The following is a 12,774-nucleotide window of genomic DNA, read 5'->3' as shown; positions in this document are numbered from 1 at the left end:
TAACTTCGGCAGAAATACCACAAACACCCGCTGCGCTCCTCTCCCACTCTGCCAGGGGCATGGGACTTTAGTTTGCCCCGAGAATAATGATGTTCACGTTGATCATTGAATAAAGTGGTGGGTGTCACGCTTCGCTACCATGACTACATTATTTTTCTGGTTTTAATCAGTGACTATGTTGTGAGGACACACTTTGGGACTATTGTAAAGATCCCATTCCTCATCACGCTGTCTTTGTCGCCCATTGATTACTTTGTAGCAATATGGATTCGCACGTAAGGGCTACCACCGGCCGCCAGGGGGTGCGGAGCACTCGCCTGCGGGCTGCAGCGGGGCCCTATGCGTGTTTGATGTAGAAACAGCTACAGTTTACCAGCACATGGCACCAGCAACCCTAAAGAATGTCGTTAAGAAGCACAAGCTTGTCACTCTTAGCCCTAAGAATTGCTCCAGTCCCTGCTGAGTTCCGAGTGCCCATGCCAGGCCACTCAGCCGCGTCCACAGCCTCCTGCTCCTGCTCAGGCCCCACAGCCCCCGCCGGTCCGCTCTCCTTCAGTGCGCTTCTCACTCTCCTCGGGCTTCATCCCCCATGCTGGGCCACCTCCCTCTGCGGGGACATCCTCTTCACACTGCCAGGCCCTGGGTGCCCACGCAAAGCCACCTTAGAGTCCACAGTCTCACTGCACTCTGAGTCCCACTCCCTGTGGCAGGACTCCCTCCTCACCCAGTGTGACTGAAACAAGGAAGATGACGCTTTCCCAAGTGGGCAAAGTAAGACTGAGGGGCGCAGAGTGGGAGCCATGCGCCGCCCTAAGGACAGCCCACAGGCGTCTCTGCAGATTCGAGGCCTCTGCTCAAGGGACCCTTTCCTTCCCCTTTCTCCAGCTGCACTGCGTGCTAGCATTGGGAAGAAGCTGCCTGTGGCTGCTGGAGCTTTCCCGTCATTTTGAGTCATCGCAGCACTCTATAAGGCATACAGAGAGTAAATCCCCATTCCATGCCTCAGTCAACTGAGGCTGACAGGCATTGTGTGGATTGCCAAAATTACCCAGAAATCCTCTTTCCAGCTCAGTCCTGTGCCAGAATCTTCCCAGAGTCGGAGGGATGTGCTTATTCTACCTGTACCTGGAGACAAAGAGATGCATAAATTGATTTACTAATTATGGATATATTTCAAAATCACTTCTACTGTCAGAATCTAAGGGGCAGCTCGGCCACATTAAGGGAATGGAAGTTGACACTTCTCTTCCTTGATGCAGCCAGCAAACTAAGCAAATATGTGTGTATGTATTTTATATATATATATATACACACACATATATTGTGTGCTGTATATTTACACACATATCTATATTACATTGGCACATCTGTCACTGCATTCTTTAAAAGAATAACACAGTAAATCTTTCTATTACCTAGAAATGACATATTTTAATTTTCATCAACACAGCTCTCTCACCTCTCTACCCTGAGCATTTTGAGTCTTCCAAACCCCAGAGAAACACATCATGCCTGGGATACAGAGAGAGACTCCATCTCAAAAAAAAAAAAAAAAAAAGACTGGTGAAACTGGGCATCCTTGTCATGCTCAAATTATTAGTGGAAAAGCTTTCTAATTTTCTCCATTCAATATGATGGTGGCTGTGGATTTTTTGTATATGACCTTTACTGTGTTGAGGTACTTGATTTGTACACCTAATTTGTTGAGCATTTTTATGATGAAGGGATGTTAAATTTTGTCAAATTTTTTTTTGCATCTATTGAGATGATCATATGTTTTCTTCTTCGTTCCATTGATGTAATGTATCACACTTATTGATTTATATATGTTGAACCATCCTCGCATCCCTGAGATGAATCCCATTTGATCATGGTGATTATATTTTGGATGTGCTGCTGGATTCTGTTTGCTAGTATTTTGTTGAGGATTTTTGTTTCTCTGTTCATCAAAGATGTTAGCCTGTACTGTTCTTGTTGTTGTTGTGTTTATGTCTGGTTTTGCTGTCAGGATATCAGGATAATGCTGGCCCCATAAAATGCGATTGGAAGAATTTCCCCCTCTTCAATTTTTTGGAATAGCTTGAAAAGAATTGGTCTTTTTCGTTCTTTAAAACTTTGGCAGAATTTAGCAGTGAAGGCATCCAATCATGGACTTTTCTTTGATGGTGGACTTTTTATTATTGATTCAATATTGTTACTAGTGATCGGTATGTTCAGGCTTTCTATTTCTTCCTGGTTCAGTCTTGGTAGGTTGCATGTGTCCAGGAATTCATCCATTTCCCCTAGATTTTCCCATTTGTTGACATAAGTTGTTAATAATAATGTTTAATGATTGTTTGTATTTTTGTGGCATCAATTGTAAGTCTCCTTTTTTTGTTTCTCATTTTTACTTATCTCAGTCTTCTCTCTTATTTTTTTAGTTAGTCTAGCTAATGGTTTGTCAATTTTGTTTTGTTCACAATACCAATGTTTCAGCCAGGTATAATGGCTCATGCCTGTAATCCTAGCACTGAGGCCAAGGCAGGAGGATCACTTGAGGCCAGGAGTTTGAGACCATCCTGGGCAACAAAAATATACTACATCTTTTAAAAAGGAAAGAAAAAAATACCTTAACTGGGTGTGGTGGCGCATGCCTGTATTCCCAGCATGCTCAGAAGAATGAGGATCTCTGGAGCTCACGAGCTGGAGGCTGCAGTGAGCCATGACAGAGGCACTGCACTCCATCCTGGGTGACAGAGCAAGATGCTTTCCCTAGAAAAATACAAAAACAAACAAACAAACAAACCAAAACCTCACCAACTTTTTATTTTATTGGTCTCTAGTCTGTTTTTTGTTTATTTCTGCCCGATTTTTAAAGTTTCTTTCGACTAATTTTGGGTTTGGCTCCAAAGAAATAGGCTCAGAAATTCTCTCTCTCTCTTACTTTGCACAAATAAGATCATACTGCAGATACTTTTCTACAACTAGTGTTACATACCTCAGACATCCAGACATCTATTCAAATTCTGCAATTGGTAATTTCCCTTACATCCCTCAGGCATCTTTTCAGATGAACACATATAGACCTAATTATAACTATACTCTTCTCTTGGGGGTTACTTGTTTTTAATTTTGGTAATGTATTCTTCACTATCTTTTTAACTTTTTGGAAAAACTTGTGCACCATAATAAACAAAAAGGATAAGAGAGAAGTTTACATCACAGTGAGTTGTCACAAATTAAAACCGATAAAACTACCAACCAGTCAAAAAGAAAACTTTGCCAGCACCACAGAGTAGTGTGGTCTTGTGTGGTCAGTTTCTATGCCCTCTCTCCTCCCTATAGGAACTCATTATTCTAACCACTGTTGCCATTGATTAGTTTCCCAGTTCTTGAAATTTATATAAAGGACATACTCATACACTAGGGAATTTTGGGGTCTGGCTACTTTGGATTGCCATTGTATGTGTGAGATTGATCTATGTTGTTGCACATAGCAATAGTGTGTTCATTGCTGACCAATCTTCTACTGATTGAATATATGACAACTGATTCCTTACTGTCGTGTTGACAGACAGTGATTATTTCCAGTTTCAACTTAGTATGTGTAATGCTGGTGTGAACATTCTTGTACATAAATCTGTCAGGTTATGAGGTTTTCATATGTTAAAATATTAAAGTATTAAAGTATATTCTGGATGGGGTTCCAAAATGGCTGAATAGGAACAGCTCCAGTCTGCAGCTCCCAGCGTAACTGACACAGAAGATGGGTGATTTCTGCATTTCCAACTGAGTACCTGGTTCATCTCATTGGGACTGGTTGGAAAGTGAGTGCAGTCCATGGAGGGCGAGCCAAAGCAGAGCGGGGCGTTGCCTCACCCGGGAAGTGCAAGGGGTTGGGGGATTTCCCTTTCTTAGCCAAGGGAAGCTGTGACAGACTGTACTGGGAAAATGGAGAAACTGCCTCCTAAACACTGTGCTTTTCCAATGGTCTTAGCAAATGACACACCAGGAGATTATATCCCATGCCTGGCTCAGCGGGTCCCACGCCCATGGAGCCTTGCTCACTGCTAGTCCCAGATTGAACTGCGAGGAGGCAGGCCTGGCTGCAGGAGGGTGTCTGCCATTGCCGAGGCTTGAGTAGGTAAAGAAAGCAGCCAGGAAGCTTGAACTGGGTGGAGCCCACCGCAGTTCAAGGAGGACCACCTGCCTCTGTCTGGGTGCAGGACACAGCTGAACAACAGGCGGCAGAAACTTCTGCAAACTTAAACGTCCCTGCCTGACAGCTCTGAAGAGAGCAGTGGTTCTCCCAGCATGGTATTTGAGCTCTGAGAATGGACAGACCACTTCCTCAAGTGGGTCCATGACCACCATGTAGCCTAACTTGGAGACACCTCCAAGTAGGGGCCAACCAACACCTCATACAGCTGGGTGCCCCTTTGAGATGAAGCTTCCAGAGGAAAGATCAGGCAGCAATATTTGCTGTTCTGCAATATTTCCTGTTCTGCAGCCTCCACTGGTGAAACCCAGGCAAACAGGGTCTGGAGTGGACCTCCAGCAAATTCCAACAGACCTGCAGCTGAGGGACCTGACTGTTAGAAGGAAAACTAACAAACAGAAAGGAACAGCATCAACATCAACAAAAAGGACATCCACACCAAAACGCCATCTGTAGGTCACCATCATCAAAGACCAAAGGTAGATAAAACCACAAAGATGGGGAGAAACCAGAGCAGAAAAGCTGAAAATTCTAAAAATCAGAGCACCCCTTCTCCTCCAAAGGATCTCAGCTCCTCGCCAGCAATGGAACAAAGCATGACAAAGAATGACTTTAATGAGTTGACAGAAGTAGGCTTCAGAAAGTCGGTAATAGCAAACTTCTCTGAGCTAAAGGAGGATGTTCGAACCCATCACAAGGAAGCTAAAATCTTGAAAAAAGAGTAGACGAATGGCTAACTAGAATAAACAGTATAGAGAAGACCTTAAATGACCTGATGGAGCTGAAAACCATGGCACGAGAACTATATGACTCATGCACAAGCTTCAGTAGTCGATTTGATCAAGTGGAAGAACGGGTATCAGTGATTGAAGATCAAATTAATGAAATGAAGTGAGAAGACAAGATTAGAGAAAAAAGAGTGAAAAGAAACGAACAAAGCCTCCAAGAAATATGGGACTATGTGAAAAGACCAAATATACATTTGATTAGTATACCAGAAAGTGACAAGGAGAATGGAACCAAGTTAGAAAACACTCTTCAGGATATTATCCGTGAGAACTTCCCTAACCTAACAAGGCAGGCCAACAGTCAAATTCAGGAAATACAGAGAACACCACAAAGATACTCCTTGAGAAGAGCAACCCCAAGACACATAATTGTCGGATTCACCAAGGTTGAAATGAAGGAAAAAATGTTAAGGGCAGCCAGAGAGAAAGGTCGGTTTACCATAAAGGGAAACCCATCAGACTAACAGTGGATTGCTCAGCAGAAACCCTACAAGCCAGAAGAGAGTGGGGGCCAATATTCAACATTCTTAAAGAAAAGAATTTCCAACCCAGAATTTCATATCCAGCCAAACTTAATAAGTGAAGGAGAAATAAAATCCTTTACAGACAAGTAAATGCTGAGAGATTTTGTCACCACCAGGCTGCCTTACAAGAGCTCCTGAAGGAAGCACTAAAAATGGAAAGGAACAACCAGTACCAGCCACTGCAAAAACATGCCAAATTGTAAAGACCATCGATGCTAGGAAGAAACTGCATCAACTAACAGGCAAAATAGCCAGCTAATATCATAATGACAGGATCAAATTCACAAATAACAATATTAATCTTAAATGTAAATAGGCTAACTGCCCCAATTAAAAGACACAGACTGTCAATTTGGATAAAGAGTCAAGACCCATCTGTGTGCTGTATTCAGGAGACCCATCTCATGTGCAGAGATGCACATAGACTCAAAACAAAGGGATGGAGGAAGATCTACCAAGCCAATGGAAAGCAAAAAAAAAAAAGCAAGGGTTGCAAACCTAGTCTCTGATAAAACAGACTTTAAACCAACAAAGATCAAAAGAGACAAAGAAGGCCATTACATAATGGTAAAGGGATCAATTCAACAAGAAGAGCTAACTATCCTAAATATATATGCACCCAATAAAGGAGCACCCAGATTCATAAAGGAAGCGCTGAAAGACCTAAAAAGAGACTTAGACTTCCAAAAATGATAATGGGAGCCTTTAACACTCCACTGTCAATGTTAGACAGATCAATGAGACAGAAGGTTCACAAGGATATCCAGGACTTGAACTCAGCTCTACACCAAGTAGACCTAATAGACATCTACAGAACTCTCCACCCCAAATCAACAGCGTATACATTGTTCTCAGCACCACATCACACTTATTCCAAAATTGATCACATAGTTGGAAGTAAAGCACTCCTCAGCAAATGTAAAAGAACAGAAATCACAACAAACTGTCTCTCAGACCACAATGCAATCAAATTAGAACTCAGGATTAATAAACTCACTCAAAACCACACAACTACATGGAAACTGAACAACCTGCTCCTGAATGACTACTGGGTAAATAATGAAATGAGGGCAGAAATAAAGATATTCTTTGAAACCAATGAGAACAAAGACACAATGAACCAGAATCTCTGGGACACATTTAAAGCAGTGTGTGGAGGGAAATTTATAGCACTAAATGCCCACAAGAGAAAGCAGGAAAGATCTAAAATTGACACCCTAACATCACAATTAAAAGAACCAGAGAAGCAAAAGCAAACAAATTCAAAAGCTAGCAGAAGGCAAGAGATAGCTAAGATCAGAGCAGAACTGAAGGAGATAGAGACACAAAAACCCTTCAAAAAATCAATGAATCCAGGAGCTGTTTTTTGAAAAGATCAACAAAATAGATAGACTGCTAGCAAGACTAATAAAGAAGAAAAGAGAGAAGAATCAAATAGATGCAATAAAAAAATGATAAAGGAGATATCACCACCGATCCCACAGAAATACAAACTACCATCAGAAAATACTATAAACACCTCTACGCAAATAAGCTAGAAAATCTAGAAGAAATGGATAAATTCCTGGACACACACACCCTTTCCAAGACTAAACCAGGAAGAAGTTGAATCCCTGAATAGACCAGTAACAAGTTCTGAAATTGAGGCAATAATTAATAGCCTACCAACCAAAAAAAGTCCAAGACCAGACAGATTCACAGCCGAATTCTACCAGAGGTACAAAGAGGAGCTGGTACCGTTCCTTCTGAAACTATCCAATCAATAGAAAAAGAGGGAATCCTCCCTAACTCATTTTATGAGGCCAGCATCATCCTGATACCAAAGCCTGGCAGAGACACAACAAAAAAAGAGAATTTTAGACCAATATCCGTGATGAGCATCAATGTGAAAATCCTCAATAAAATACTGGCAAACCAAATCCAGCAGCACATAAAAAAGCTTATCCATCATGATCAAATCGACTTCATACCTGGGATGCAAGACTGGCTTAACATACACAAATCAATAAACATAATCCATCACATAAACAGAACTAACGACAAAAACCACATGATTGTCTCAATAGATGCAGAAAAGGCCATTGACAAAATTCAACAGCCTTCAAGTTAAAAACTCTCAATAAACTAGGTATTGATGGAATGTGTCTCAAAATAATAAGAGCTGTTTATGACAAACCCACAGCCAATATCATACTGAATGGGCAAAAACTGGAAGCATTCCCTTTGAAAACTGGCACAAGACAGGGATGCCCTCTCTCACCACTCCTATTCAACATAGTGTTGGAAGTTCAGGCAAGAGAAAGAAATAAAGGGTATTCAATTAGGAAAAGAGGAAGTCAAATCGTCCCTGTTTGCACATGACATGATTGTATATTTAGAAAACCCCATCGTCTCAGCCCAAAATCTCCTTAAGCTGCTAAGCAACTTCAGCAAAGTCTCGGGATACAAAATCGATGTGCAAAAATCATAACCATTCTTAGACATCAATAACAGACAAACAGAGAGCCAAATCATGAGTGAATTCCCATTCACAATTACTACAAAGAGAATAAAATACCTAGGAATCCAACTAACAAGGGATGTGAAGGACCTCTTCAAGGAGAACTACAAACCACTACTCAATGAAATAAAAGAGGACACAAACAAATGGAAGAATATTCCATGCTCATGGATAGGAAGAATTTATATTGTGAAAATGTCCATACTACCCAAGGTAATTTATAGATTCAATGCCATCCCCATCAAGTTACCAATGACCTTCTTCACAGAATTGGAGAAAACTACTTTAAGTTCATATGGAATCAAAAAAGAGCCCACATTGCCAAGACAATCCTAAGCAAAAAGAACAAAGCTGGAGGCATCAGGCTACCTGACTTCAAACTACACAAGAAGGCTACAGTAACCAAAACAGCATGGTACTGGTACCAAAAAAGGGATATAGACCAGTGGAGCAGAACAACGACCTCAGAAAAAACACCACACATCTACAACCATCTGATCTTTGACAAACCTGACAAAAACAAGCAATGGAGAAAGGATTCCCTATTTAATACATGGTGCTGGGAAAACTGGCTAGCCATATGTAGAAAGCTGAAACTGGATCCCTTCCTTACACCATATACAAAAATTAACTCAAGATGGATTAAAGACTTAATGTAAGATTTAACACTATAACAACCCTAGAAGAAATCCTAGGCAATACCATTCAGGACATAGGCATGGACAAAGACTTCATGACTAAAACACCAAAAGCAATGGCAACAAAAACCAAAATAGACAAATGGAATCTAATTAAACTAAAAAGCTTCTGCATGGCAAAAGAAACTATCATCAGAGCGAACAGGCAACCTACAGAATGGGAGAAAACTTTTGCAATCTACCCATCTGACAAAGGGCTAGTATCCAGAATCAACAAAGAACTTAAACAAGTTTACAAGAAAAAAAAAATGAAACAACCCCATCAAAAAGTGGGCAAAGGATACGAACAGACACTTTTCAAAAGAAGACATTTATGCAGCCAACAGACATATGAAAAAATGCTCATTATCACTGGTCATCAGAGAAATGCAAGTCAAACCACAATGAGATACCATCTCACACCAGTTTGAATGGCAATCATTAAAAAGTCAGGAAACAATAGGTACTGGAGAGGATGTGGAGAAATAGGAATGCTTTTACACTGTTGGTGGGAGTGTAAACTAGTTCAACCATTGTGGAAGACAGTGCGGTGATTCCTCAGGGATCTAGAACTAGAAATACCATTTGACCCAGCAATCCCATTACTGGGTGTATACCCAAAAGATTATAAATCATGCTACTATAAAGACTTGTGCACACGTATGTTTATTGCGGCGCTATTCACAATAGCGAAGACTTGGAACCAACCCAAATGTCCACCAATGATAGACTACATTAAGAAAATGTGGCACATATACACCATGGAATACTATGCAGCCATAAATAAGGATGAGTTCATGTCCTTTGTAGTGACATGGATGAAGCTGGAAACCATCATTCTGAGCAAACTATTGCAAGGACAGAAAACCGAACACCGCATGTTCTCACTCATAGGTGGGAACTGAACAATGAGAACACATGGACACAGGGCGGGGAACATCACACACTAGGGCCTGTCGTGGGGTGGGTTGATGGGGGAGGGATAGCATTAGGAGAAATACCTAATGTAAATGATGAGTTAATCGGTGCAGCAAACCAACACGGCACATGTATACATATGTAACAAACCTGCATGTTGTGCACGTGTACTCTAGAACTTAAAGTATAATTTAAAAAAAAGAAAAAATAAAATAAAATAAAGTATATTCTGTCAAACCATTTTTCAAACTCCAACAATTTCTACTTCTATCAGCAGTATTTGACATTTCCAGTTGCTGTATACTCTCACCAACCCTTGTCCATATTTTAAACTGTAATCAGTCATTAATCTATACATCCAAGAAACTCAACAAATTTCAAGTAGGATAAACTCAAAGAAATCCACACCTAGATATATCATAATCAAACTTTTGTTCAAATCTTTTACTTTTGCTGAAAACAAAAGACAGTGAGTAAATCTTAAGAATTCTATATAAGGGAAAGAGCATCAGAGTGGCATACTTGTTTATCCAGTAGCACACAGCCTCCAGGGGCCAGACAGGATGAAAGCAACAAGAAAGGCTTGAGGTCAGAAGGCTCAGTGTTTCCCACTGATATAGCCGCCTTCCATTAATATTGGTCTCAGGCCTGTAAGGCTGTTTCAAAATTGGAAAATCAATTAATGCAACCCATCACATCAACATGTGAAAGAAGGAAAATCACATGATCATATCAGTAGATACAGAGCAAGTATTTGACAAAACCCAAATATCTCAGTAAACTATGAATAGGGTTTACTACTAATATAAAAGTCTATTAAAAAACCTTCAGCTAATAGTTAATAGTGAGAAACCCAAAGTTTTACCACTAAGATTATGAAAAAGGCAAGTTTGTCCCTACTTACAAGTAGCTTTCAACATGTTACTGAAAGTCTTAGCTAATGCAATAAGACAAAAAAATGGAAATAAGAGGTATATACATTGGGATGGAAGAAAAAACAATGTCTTTGTTCACACATAACATAACGAGTTGTGTAAAAAAATCTAAGACAACCAAGAAAAAACTAGAATTACTGAACAGTTATGGCAGGGTTACAGGATACAAATTTAATGCAAAAAAATCAATCACTTTTCTATATGCCAGCAATGAACAAGTAAAATTTGAAATTAAAAACACAATACCAGGCCGGGCGTGGTGGCTCAAGCCTGTAATCCCAGCACTTTGGGAGGCCGAGACGGGCGGATCACGAGGTCAGGAGATCGAGACCATCCTGGCTAACACGGTGAAACCCCGTCTCTACTAAAAAATACCAAAAAAAACTAGCCGGGCGAGGTGGCGGGCGCCTGTAGTCCCGGCTACTCGGGAGGCTGAGGCAGGAGAATGGTGGGAACCCGGGAGGCGGAGCTTGCAGTGAGCTGAGATCCGGCCACAGCACTCCAGCCTGGGTGACAGAGCGAGACTCCATCTCAAAAAATAAATAAATAAATAAATAAATAAATAAATAAATAAATAAATAATAAATAAATAAATAAAAACACAACACCATTTACATTACTACCCCCAAAATAAAATACTAAGGCATACATCTAACAAAATATGTATAAGACCTACATAAGGAAAACCACAAAACTCTGATAAAAGGAATCAAAGAACTCAATAAATGGAGAGCTATTCCGTGTTCAAAGATAGAAAGACTTAATATTGTTAAGATGCCGATTATTTCCAGATTGACTTATAGATTTAATAAAATTTCAAGTTAAATTACAGAAAATTATTTTTTAGGTGTCGATAAGCTGATTCTAAAGTGTATGTGGAGAGGCAAAAGACACAGAATAGCCAACACAATATTGAAGAAGAGTAAAGTTGGAGGACTGACACTACCTGACTTCAACACTTGCTACACAGGTACAGTAATCGAGATAGCGTATTGGTGACAAAAAGATCAATAGAATAGGATAAAGAGCCTAGAAATAGAACTGCATTAATATAGTAAACTGACCTTTGAGAAAGAAGCAAAGGCAACAGAAGAAAGAACAATAGTCTTTTCAACAAATATTGCTACAACAACTGCACATCTACATGCCAAAAAGAAAGAGTCAGTCTAGACACAGAACTTACACCTTTCACAAAAATGAACTCAAAATGAATCATAGACCTAAATGTAAAACACAAAACTGGAAAACTCCTAGAAGATAACAGAGAAGATCTAAATGACCTTGGATTTGGCAGTCACTTTTAAGAAACAACCCTGAGGCATGATCTGTGAAAGAAAGAATAGATAAGCTGGACTTTATTACAATGAAAACATGTCTGCTTTGCAAAATATATTTCAAGAGAATGAGAAAACAAAACCGAAACTTGGAGAAAATATATTTGCAAAATACATATCTGACAAAGAAATGTTGTATACAAATAACTCTTACAACTCAACAATAAGAACATGACTTGATTAAAATATGGACCAAAGTCCTTGACAGACAACTTACCAAAGACGATATACAGATGGTATATAAGCATATGAAAAGATGCTCCATATCATATGTCATCAAGAAAACGCAAACTGAAATAATGAGATACCCCTACATACTTATTAGAATTGCCAAAATTTGGAACATTGACAATACCAAATGCTGCCAAGGATGTAGAGCAACAGAAACTCATTCATTGATCATGGGAATGTAATGTGGCACAGCCACTTTGGAACATGATTTGGTAGTTTCTCATAAAACTAAACACATTCCTGACATATGATCCAGCAATCACACACCTTGGTATTTATCCAAAGGAGCTGAAAGCTTATGCCCACCTAAAAACCTGCACACAAATTTTTATAGCAGCTTTATTCATACTTCCCAAAACTTGGAAGCAACCAAGATGTCCTTCAGTAGGTAATGGATAAATAAACCATAGTACATCCAGACAAGGGGAGGTTATTCAGTGCTAAGGAGATATCAGCTATCCAGCCATAAAAATAAATGGAGGAAAACTTAAATGCCTATTATCAAGTGAAGGAAGCCAATCTGAACAGACTACACACTGTATGATTCCAACTGTGACAGTCAGGAAAAGGCAAAACTGTGAAGATAATAAAAAAGATCTGTGATTGCCAGGCATTACAGGAGAGTGAGCGGGGAAGAGGCAGAGCACAGAAGATTTTTAGTGCAGTGAA

The sequence above is a fragment of the Macaca thibetana genome, chromosome 9 (genome assembly GCF_024542745.1).
Source record: "Macaca thibetana thibetana isolate TM-01 chromosome 9, ASM2454274v1, whole genome shotgun sequence".
NCBI lineage: Eukaryota > Metazoa > Chordata > Mammalia > Primates > Cercopithecidae > Macaca > Macaca thibetana.
This window is presented reverse-complemented; position numbering follows the sequence as displayed.